Raw genomic sequence first — 10,412 nt, forward strand, 5'->3', positions numbered from 1 at the left:
TTACAAAGGGATGTCAGCAATAGCATCCGGAGGTAGAGGAAACCTCTCCCTCGTAGAACCCATAGGGACACGTAGACACAGACGAGATGCCAACAAAGTATATAGCCTTGGTCTCACTCCTATCTGTGGAGAGGTCACGAAAGACCCGATGTTCCGATCTCCCCCGCTGGCTGGGTGACAACAACTCCAGTGGCCAGCGAGCGTGACCGCGTCCGGACCCCATCCATCCTTTGGTTTCCATTTCGAAAGAGAAGAGGCCGGTTTCCTGCAAAGATACCCAAAGCCGCAGCAACAACCCAACCCGAAGAAGACCAGAGCGTCTGTCTCCCCGAGCGAGCCGAGCACTGGTTCCTCACCAACAGTCGGGACATTACTGATGGAGCCAGAGGGAGTTTTAGGTTAGGTTCTGGTCCCTGGGCTGGCCTCATTGCCAGCTTTCTCTAATCGTGGAGAGCATAGCATTCAGGCATGAGCAAAGCACCCCATTCACCCGGTTTGGGCCATCTGAGCCTCAGGTTCCCCTTCCACGTGTCCCAGGTCAGTGAGCACTTGCAAGTAAGTATAGGCCCCCTAAGCAGCCCAGGGGTAGCCTGCCAGAGTTTCCTGTGGCTGGCGGGGTGTGTGTGTGTGTGTGTGTGTGTGTGTGTGTGTGTCGTGTGCTCAACCTTCGCTGCAGGGTTCTCTAGGGTCTGGTTCCGTTCGCCCCGCTTTTCTGCGTGCGCGTGCACGTGCGTGTGCATGCTCCATAAGGAGCTGGGGCGTCCTCGGGAGGAGGGACGCCGTAGAGAGTGGACAGTTTATTCTCTGATCTTGGTATGGGCAAGGCTGTAGGGCTTGAACTCTGTGGGAACCAGGAAGGTTTTCTTCCGTTTTCTCATCGTCAGTTTTGGCAGGTTGCCTTTTAGTGATCGATCGATCCGATTGAAACAAAACAAAACAAAACAAAACAACACAACTTTTTTTTTTCCTTTTTGTAAAGATTCTGTTTATTTTCTCCTGAGACACAGTGAGTGAGAGAGTCGGACACACAGGCAGAGGGAGAAGCAGGCTCCATGCTTGGAACCCGACGTGGGACTCTGATGCCGGGCCTCCAGGATCAGGCCCCGGGCTGAAGGCGGCGCTCAACCGCCGAGCCACCCGGGCTGCCCACCTTTTTCTTTTTCTTTTTTTCTTTTAATTTTTTTTTTTATTTTCAGAAGATTTTAGGTGTATGCGATGTTTACACCCAGGTTAGGGCTCATCCTCGCAACCGAGAAATATAGAGTCCCACACTCCACCGACAGTGCCAGCCAGCAGTCACGCACCCCTTCATCGATTTCATTTGTTCATTTGCTTGCTTGCTTGCTTGCTTGCTTGCTTCCTGGCTTGCTTATGTATACATTCATTCAGCCGGTCAGTCGGTCAGCCGATCAGTTCAGTCAGTCAGTCAGTCAGTCCTTTTAATTAATCATTCATTCTTTCCTGTTTTAGAGGTGTTCTTTATTTATCCATGAGAGACACACAGAGACAGGCATTGACAGACGCAGAGAGAAGCAGGCTCCCCGCGGGGAGCCCCAAGTGGGAGCCGGGGCCCCAGGACCCCAGGATGATGACCTGACCCCAAGGCAGATGCTGAACACGGAGCTACCCAGGCGTCCCCGTTGCTTGACTTTTCAGGGGAGGCAGACAGGCAACGTGCATTCAGTGGCACGGAAATAGAGCCCAACTAGTGCTGAGTTTTCTGTGAGCCGTTTGGCCCTGGGTCAGTGTGAAAGCCAATGGAGCAGGGCCCAGAAACGTTCAAGGCTGAGAATTTCCTTCCTCCATAATCATTTCACAGACACTTAATTGAAAGTGGTATCTACCTATCGTATGGCAAGTCTTTCTCTGTTTGGGTTCTAGCCAAGACCCAGAGAGTCGAAGCCCCCAACCTCACGGACTGAAAGTCCGCACTGAAACTGAAAGTCGCCAGTTGGATGCAGAGATAGTTAGGCAGGCAGGCAGGCAGGCAGGCAGGCAGGCAGAGCCGGAAAGGCAGGCGCCACACCGGTGAGTCCAGGTGTGAGGAATGTGGGATCGCAGGGCAGCTGGGTCGCAGCCTGGTCCGGATCCGCCCGGGTCAGTAGCGTTTCCTGACACAGGACGGCAGGACGGGGCGCCAAAGAGGGGCCTTGGGGTGGCTTTCCTCCTCCGCCTCCTTGGGATGGGGACATCTGCCCCACTCGGGGCATGCCCCGCACCCGCCCACGCGCCCACCCCCACACGCTGGCCACCGGTCGGTCCCGCAGGCGCCTGCCTTCCGAACCACCCGGGCTGCACCGGTTCCATGTCCGGTTCCGGTTCCGGTTCCGGCTCAGGCTCCGGCCCCAGGCAAGGGCGCACTTGCAAATATCATCCATGGGAGGCTTCCTGCTGCCCTCACTCCTATAGATCCGGGACACCGGAGGGTGGGGGGGTGGGAGCGGTTCCCAGATGGGATGTAGAAATGTCCGCCAACCGAAACCCGTCCTTCCCGCGTCATCTCCCCACGACGTGACGCAACACCCTGTGCGGTGTGTGTGGAGAGAGACCCTTTGTCTCGCCGCCACCGCTACAGCAACCTAGGACAGTCCTCAAACAGGAGCACGGTCCCATGAGCATTGGTCCCATCTGAACCTATTCCCTAGTTGGGGATCCTAGGGTGTGTCTAGGGATAGACCTGGAGCACGAGGTCCTGTGTGTGGGAACCAGATGAACGAACGCGCAAGACTGTGGGTGGCGGTGGGAAGGAAGAGGTGCGGACGAGGTGTGCCCGGGTGGCATACCCGCGTTTGAGCGGCTGCCTTCCACTTGGCTCCTGGCATCATCACAGCGTTTTGGGGATCCAGCACCGCACCGGGCTCCCCGCGTGGAGCCTGCTTCTCCCTCTGCCTGCCTCCCGGCCTCCTTCTGTGTGTCTCCCTTGAATAAATACAGTTTATTTATTCATTTATTTGTTAAAGATTTTATTATTTATTTATTTATTTATTTATTTATTTATTTATGAGAGAGAGAGAGAGGGAGGGAGAGAGAGTGAGAGAGCGAGTGCGAGAGAGAGAGAGAGAGAGAGAGAGAGAGAGAGAGAGAGAGAGGCAGAGATCCCATGCCCGATCAATACAGTTTAAGAAATTAAACTTAAGGGATCCCTGGGTGGCGCAGCGGTTTGGCGCCGCCTGCAGCCTGTGGTGTGATCCTGGAGACCCGGGATCCAGTCCCACATCGGGCTCCCTGCATGGAGCCTGCTTCTCCCTCTGTCTGTGTCTCTGCCTCTCTCTCTCCCTCTCTCTGTCTCTCTCTCTCTCCCTGACTAAAAAAAAATCCTTAAAAATAATGAATAAATGAATGAATGAATAAATAAATAAATAGATAAATAAATAGATAAATAAAAATTTAAAAATTAAAAAAAGAGAGTTAAAAAATGGAATGGACAGATAACTTGGCGAGGAGGATGTGTGAAGGTATGTAATGCCGCTGAGCGACTCTAGGCTTAGAAAGGGTTACAAGGTTCCACCGTAGGTGACGCCTGTCTTTTGGACCACAACCGAAACACAAAACAAGACCCCCTGTCCCTGGCTCAGAGTAAGGGAGTTCCTGGATCAGGCTGGAGGGGGTTCCTGTGGTCCGCAGAGTGCAGAACCCCGGTTCAGCCATCTGGACTCTTTTCTTCCTGTCCTCGGAGACAGGCGTGGTCGCAGACGGCACACGCCTGTAAAGGCAAGGCCAGAAGGAAGAACTTCAGCATCCCTTTGGCTCTTCTTTTCTGTTCTTCCGGTTGTTGTGGTTCCGGTGTTGTTGAGCCTCAGCATTTCCAAGCACCTTGTAGGGGCAACCTGGGAGGCTCGCTGAGGTAAAGCAGCCGACTCTCGGTTTCGTCCGCCAGGAGGTGGCACTCTTGACTCGCCCAGTGAGGCCGTGGCGACCTCTGGAAGGAAGGTATCAGGCTCAGGGTTTCCGAGGGGCTTGGCTGGCTCCCCGAGAAGTGGATCTCAGTGTCTCCAGGCTGTCCGATCCTATCTGAGTCTTAGGATGCGATTCCAGGGGCCTGTGGCCCACTCGGTCAGTAGAGAGCACGGCTCTTGACCTCCAGGTCGTGAGTGGGAGCCCTACCTTGGGAGTAGAGATCACTTTGACAAATGGACCCCGGGGGGGGGGGGGGGGGGCGCGGGGGGGCGGGGAGGGGGGAGGGAAGGGTGGAGGGGAGGGAGGAGGGGAGGGCGGCGTGGGGACTGGGGGAGGTCGAAAGAAAGAGAAACAGAAGCCATTCTACTCAGGGAAGGCCTTGGTGATACAGGGGATCCTTCCAAAGGTGGCTGGTTACAATGAGAACGGATTCACACAGACCTTCTGAAGAGGATTTAACAATCGCCAAAAAAAAAAGGAAGATGACTCACTGAGAGTTTCTGAACTCTGTTCAGGGTTTCTTGGAACTCATTCAGTTCCACGTTGTTCCTTTCTGTTCGGCTTCCATGCAGCTTTTTCATTAGTTCCGGCAACTCCTACTGTATGTAGTTGGACGATCTCAGGATGACCAGACACCGGGATTCGTCCAGAGTGATTTCCGCGAATCTTCTGAAAGGCAGACCTTATTGTTGCAAGACCTTCCGAACAACACCTGCACGTGACAGGGAGGTCACCCACGGATGGACGGATGGACGTGCCTAAAGACCCGATGAGAATTCATTATAATGCAGTCGAGAGGAAAATCCGACCAGTTTCTGTCACACACACACACACACACACACACACACACTCACACACAACACACACAGGCACACACGCAGAGCATTTAAACAGTTCGAATGTGGAGGGATGGCACTCTACCAGGACACGTTACAAGTTTAGGAATTTCATTTCATGTTTGGAACACCGGCAGCATTCACCCATGCAATATAATCTAAGAGGGCTTATGATTCTTTGTCTGACAGTGCTTCTCATGGTCCTTCCCATAATAGGTAAACGACCTATAGTAGTCAAGAGACTCTATTTAGGGTTTGGCATTCTGGGATCCGCTGAGAATCCACGAACGGATGAAGGAACCAGTAGACAGACAGCCAGGCAGCCAACCAGCCAACCAAAAACATCTCAGAAGTTTTCAAGGCACATGCCTACAAAGGATCACGGATCATAACAAAACGGAAATCTTCATTGTCTCTTTCGCCAAGGTGGCCCCTAGGAGATTCTACAGGTGCTCTTAGAGTTGTCCCCCAAAATGAAGCTCCTTTAACGTGGAGAAGTGTTCACTCTTACGTAGGGGAAGACCGGATAAAAACGAATCCAAAAAATAAAATAAATAAGTAAATAACAGAAAAAGTTAAACAACAACAACAACAACCACCAAAAAAAAAAAAAAAAAAGGAATCTAAAAACCTTGCTGTTCTGGGCAGGTAAAGGGAGAAACACACACACACACACACACACACACACACACACACACACCCAAAAACAAACAAACAAAAAAACCCCAACCAAACCAAACCAAACCAAACCAACCAAGCCAAGCCAAGCCAAGCCAAACAAACAAACAAAAAAGCACATTGTCTTTGTCTTTTCTTCTCTGTTCACACTCTTATCAAGAGTAGACTACCAATGCAAGAGAATCTCGTCATTTTAGCAGAGAGAAGAGCCAAATCTCAGTTGTACACCAGTATACTAGTAAAACCCACTTCTCCCAATCTCAGTCCGTCCTGACCACGCCTACAATTACTTTTCAAAGAGTCTGCTTCTGGGACGCCTTGGGTGGCTCAGCGGTGCTGGAAGGTCTGCCTTTGGCTCAGGGCCTGATCCCAGGGGTCCTGGGATCCAGACCTGCATCGGGCTCCCCAGTGGAGCCTACTTCTTCCCCTGCCTGTGTCTCTGCCTCTCTCTCTCTCTCTCTCCCTGTCTCTCTCTCTTTCTCTGTCTCTGTCTCGCTTTCTCCGTCTCTGTCTCTCTTTATCTCTCTGTCTCTCTGTGTCTGTCTCTCTTTATCTCTCTGCCTCTCTTTTCTCTGCCTGTCTCTCTCTGTGTCTCTCTCCCCTTCTCTCTGTCTCTGTCTCTCTTCCTTTCTCTCTCTCTCTGTCTGTCTCTGTCTCTCTTTGTCTGTCTCTGTCTCTCTCTTTGTCTCTCTGTCTCTCTCTCTCTCCCATGAATACATAAATAAAATCCAAAAAAAAAAAAAAGAAAACAAAAAACAAATCTCAAAAATCTCCTTCAGAAATCCCTTCTATAATTTCTTTTTCCGTTCCGTCAGTCTTTTTTTTTTTTTAATTATTTATTTTTGATAGTCATACAGAGAGAGAGAGAGAGAGAGAGAGAGGCAGAGACACAGGCAGAGGGAGAAGCAGGCTCCATGCACCGGGAGCCCGACGTGGGATTCGTTCCCGGGTCTCCAGGATCGCGCCCTGGGCCAAAGGCAGGCGCCAAACCGCTGCGCCACCCAGGGATCCCCCGTTCCGTCAGTCTTAAGTGTTCTTTCTCTAAATAGCTGGGCAATGGGACGCCCGTGTGCCTCAGCCTTTGATCGTCTGGCTTGGGCTCAGGGCGTGATCCCAGACTCCTGGGACTGAGTCCCATATCAGGGTCCTCGCATGGAGCCTGCTTCCCTTGTCTCTGCCTGTCCCTGTGTCTCTCATCTCATGAAGAAGTAAATAAAATCTTAAAAAAAAAAAAAAAAGCCAGAGTCATTTCAGGACAGATTCATTTTCTTTAACCACCACCACCACCACCACCATCACCACCACCACCACCACCACCACCACCCGCATTTTCTACATGTCTCCTACTATCTCACACACAGAGGTTGTTTTCCTTGTCGTTAACCAGTAGTCTCGATTCCATGTGGCAGATTTTTAAAAATTGTACTTATTTTACACTTTTTGAGCGAGGAGAGAGGAGAGAGAGAGAGAGAGAGAGCACTTTGTGAAGGGGGAAGGGAGAGAGAGAGACAGAGACAGAGACATAGGCAGAAGCAGGCTCCCCACAGGGAGCCAGATGTGGAAATGGGTCCGGACTCGGACACTCCCCCCCCCCCCCCGCCGCCCCAGAATTGGGCCCTGACCCAAAGGCCAATGCTCAACCCCTCAACCGCTGAGCCACCCAGGCGGCAGACTGTTAACTCCTAGAAACCTCAGTCTCTGGTGAAAAGCCAGCAGGAACCACGGGCACATTGCCTATCATACCAGAAATCCTTAGATTGTCAAATGGATGAATACATGTGATAGTTTTTAGAAACACGTGTGTGTGTGTGTGTGTGTGTGTGTGTGTGTGTGTGTGTGTATGCGTATGTATTGTTGGGCTGGCTGAGAGACAGGGGCACCCAAAATGGCGGACATCTCAAACTGGGTCAAAATGGCTGATCTTCCCGTCAAAGCAGCAGCCCTGACCACCACATCATCTCCAGTAAGTCGAAGCCTAGATGGGAAACCGAAACTTTCCATCCAGGACTTTCCAGCCAGGAACCACCCCCACCCCCACCCCCACCCCCTCCCCCTATACTACCCCCCACCCCACCCCCCCAGCCAATCACCTAAGGACACAGTGTTCCCTTGTCTAATTTGTCAAGGGACCCACCCGGATCCAGAGCCGGAACCAAGAAGGCTTAAAAACCCCCACAGTCCCCAACCCCGCGCGACTTCCCTGTCTCTGGCCACCTCTCCGAGTCATGGAACCTCGCCCAGGAGCGCTCCCCATTAAAGCACTCTCGAACCTACTGCCTGGCTCTGCTGGTTTTTTGTTATTTCTCCGCTGTTCATTTTGTAAAAACCTAACATGTAGGACACAAATTTTTTTTTTTTAAGATTTGATGTGTGTGTGTGTGTGTGTGTGAGAGAGAGAGAGAGAGAGAGAGAGAGAGAGAGAGAGAGAGAGGCAAAGACACAGAGGGAGAAGCAGGGTCCAATGCAGGGAGCCTGACGTGGGACTCGATCCCGGGACTCCAGGATCACGCCCTGGGCTGAAGGTGGCACTAAAACGCTGAGCCACACGGGCTGCCCTGTATGATACAATTGTTAAGGAAGCACGAAACAGGGGATCCCTGGGTGGCTCAGCGGTTTAGCACCTGCCTTCGGCCCAGGGCGTGATCCTGGAGTCCCGGGATCGAGTCCTACATCGGGGGTTCCTGCAGGGAGCCCGCTTCTCCCTCTGCCTGTGTCTCTGCCTGTGTGTGTGTGTGTGTGTGTGTGTGTGTGTGTGTATGTATGTATGTCTCATGAATTGTGAATTAAAATTTAAAAAAAGAGGAAGGAAAAAAGAAACAAACAAACCTGAAACACGTTTACTAACACACCCAGGTATCTGCAGGTTTCCTGAATCAGACAAAAGAGAAACACAAAAACTGAGGTGGGGGGAGGGGAGAAGGAAGAAAAGGGCAAGGGGTGGAGGAGGAAAACACAACACCACCAAACAAAAAAAAAACCCCCTTGGGTGTCTCATTGACTCACACTCTAGTATTTTACCTTCTTTTTTTTTTTTTTTTTTTTTTTTGTATTTTACCTTCTGTTGGAAAGACAGACGCCAGGTATCCGGTGAACTGAACCCAATTTATCAATTAAGCTAGTTACACCTTCAAAGTTCCAGGTCACCAAAAATTTGGGAAGGTATTGTAAAAGTTTAACCTATAGACCTTTTTTCATCTTTTTCTTTCTTTCTTTCTTTCTTTCTTTCTTTCTTTCTTTCTTTCTTTCTTTCTTTCTTTCTTTCTTCTTTCTTTCTCTTTCTTTCTTTCTTTCTTTTTTTACCTGCTTGCTCGTAACAAGGAAAAGTACACGAGACAGACAAAATCGATCATTTGAAGTAGTATCCTAACCCTAATCCAAACGCGTACCCTTACCCTAACCCTAAACCAAACCAGTACCCTAACCCTAACCCTAACCCCTAACCCTAACCCTAACCCATTCCCTAACCCGTTCCCTAACCCTAATCCTAAGCCTAACCCCTAACCCTAACCTGTTCCCTAACCCTAACCCCTAACCCTAACCCGTTCCCTAACCCGTTCCCTAACCCGTTCCCTAACCCTAACCCGTACCCTAATCCCTAATTGTACCCTAAACCTAGCCCAAACCCCTGCCTTAAGCCCTAACCCTAAACTTCAACCCCATCCCCCGCTGTATCTCTGAACGTATTCCCTCCCCCATCCCTTAACCCTAAACCCTAATAACCTATCTGTAACATCACCCTTATCCATTCCCTAACTCAGTTTCCTAATCCCAAATCCGTACCTTACTCCTAACTCTTGACCCTTCCCCCATCTCTCACCCTAACCAGGAACTCGAACGCATAACCATGATCACTAATCCATATCATCTAATTTCATCCTAACCACATATTGCTCACCCTAAACCCTAACCCTATCTCAATTGTCCCCATTCACTTACCTTGTCGTTCTGAGTAGCTGCTGCTGACGTGGATGTGATGTGACTCCGAACAGCGCCTCCAGGGTCCTCCAGCGGGTCCTGAGGAAGCCGGACTCCTGTCATGGCAGACGTGGCCCCATGTCTTCCTGAGTCATAGACAGCAGGTCCTGAGGACGAGGGGGGTCCTGTCACTGTGGACTATGTCTCACATCCTCCGGAAGCCTCCCTGCGGGTTCTGAGGAGGCCAGGTTCCTGTCACCGTGGACGCGGCCCCACATGGGACTGAAGCCTACCCGCCGGTCCTGAGAAGGCCGGGGCTCCTGTCAGTGTAGACCCGGCCCCACGTCATCCCGAAAACTCACCGTGGGTCCTGAGGAGGCCGGGGCTCCTGTCAGTGTGGACGTGACCCTACATCTTCCCGAAAACTCACCGCGGGTCCTGAGGAGGCTGGGGCTCCTGTCAGCGAGGAAGCGGCCCCACATCTTCCTGAAGTCTCACCGTGGGTCCTGAGGAGACCAGGCTCCTGTCAGCGAGGACACGGCTCCACATGGTCCTGAAGCCTACCTGCGGGTCCTGAGGAGGCCGGGGCTCCTGTCAGCCTGGACGCAGCCCCACGTCCTCCTCAGGCAGCCAGAGCACAGACCGGCTCCTGTTACTGCTGAGGGACGAGGCCTACTGCGTACACACGCGCCCTGACTCGGGCCTGGGCTCAGGCGCTGAAGGAGGCGGTGAGGGAGGCGGCGTCCCCAGGCACAGAGCGGGACCTGCCTCCTTCCAGGCTCCAGCTGAGACCTATTGAAGAAACCCAACCCCACCCCCCCACCCCCGGGGAAAATTTAGGACCACGCCTAACCCAGAGGCAGCACATCCAGGCGCCTTCCCGGAATTTAAGCAACGAAAAACATTCTGTGGTTTTTCCGAGAAAAGAAAACCATTCCCCCCCCACGCCCTGACTGGAAAGTCCCTGAACATGTTCATGTTGACCTTCAAAGAAATCAATCCTGTCTTCACCCGAATGCTATGCTAATCCCGCGGTTTGCCTTTAAAAGATGCCTGTAATTGCCAATCGGGGCTCTTCCACCTTTG

At 51.8% G+C, this 10,412-nt stretch overlaps 1 long non-coding RNA gene across 2 annotated transcripts; it reads right to left on the minus strand.

The window, feature by feature from the left end:
* Nucleotides 1-3,362: 3,362 nt before the first annotated feature.
* LOC121483875 lies at nt 3,363-9,409 on the minus strand. 2 transcript variants are annotated; one of them, XR_005985880.1, is made up of 3 exons: nt 9,348-9,409; nt 4,389-4,655; nt 3,363-4,100 (listed from the first exon to the last, which is right to left on the minus strand). It is a non-coding gene; the product is annotated as an uncharacterized LOC121483875 (long non-coding RNA). The 2 variants fall into 2 exon arrangements; XR_005985881.1 differs by lacking the exon at nt 9,348-9,409 and adding an exon at nt 8,238-8,265.
* Nucleotides 9,410-10,412: the final 1,003 nt, after the last annotated feature.

Source organism: Vulpes lagopus, unplaced genomic scaffold (genome assembly GCF_018345385.1).
Source record: "Vulpes lagopus strain Blue_001 unplaced genomic scaffold, ASM1834538v1 ctg336, whole genome shotgun sequence".
Lineage (NCBI taxonomy): Eukaryota > Metazoa > Chordata > Mammalia > Carnivora > Canidae > Vulpes > Vulpes lagopus.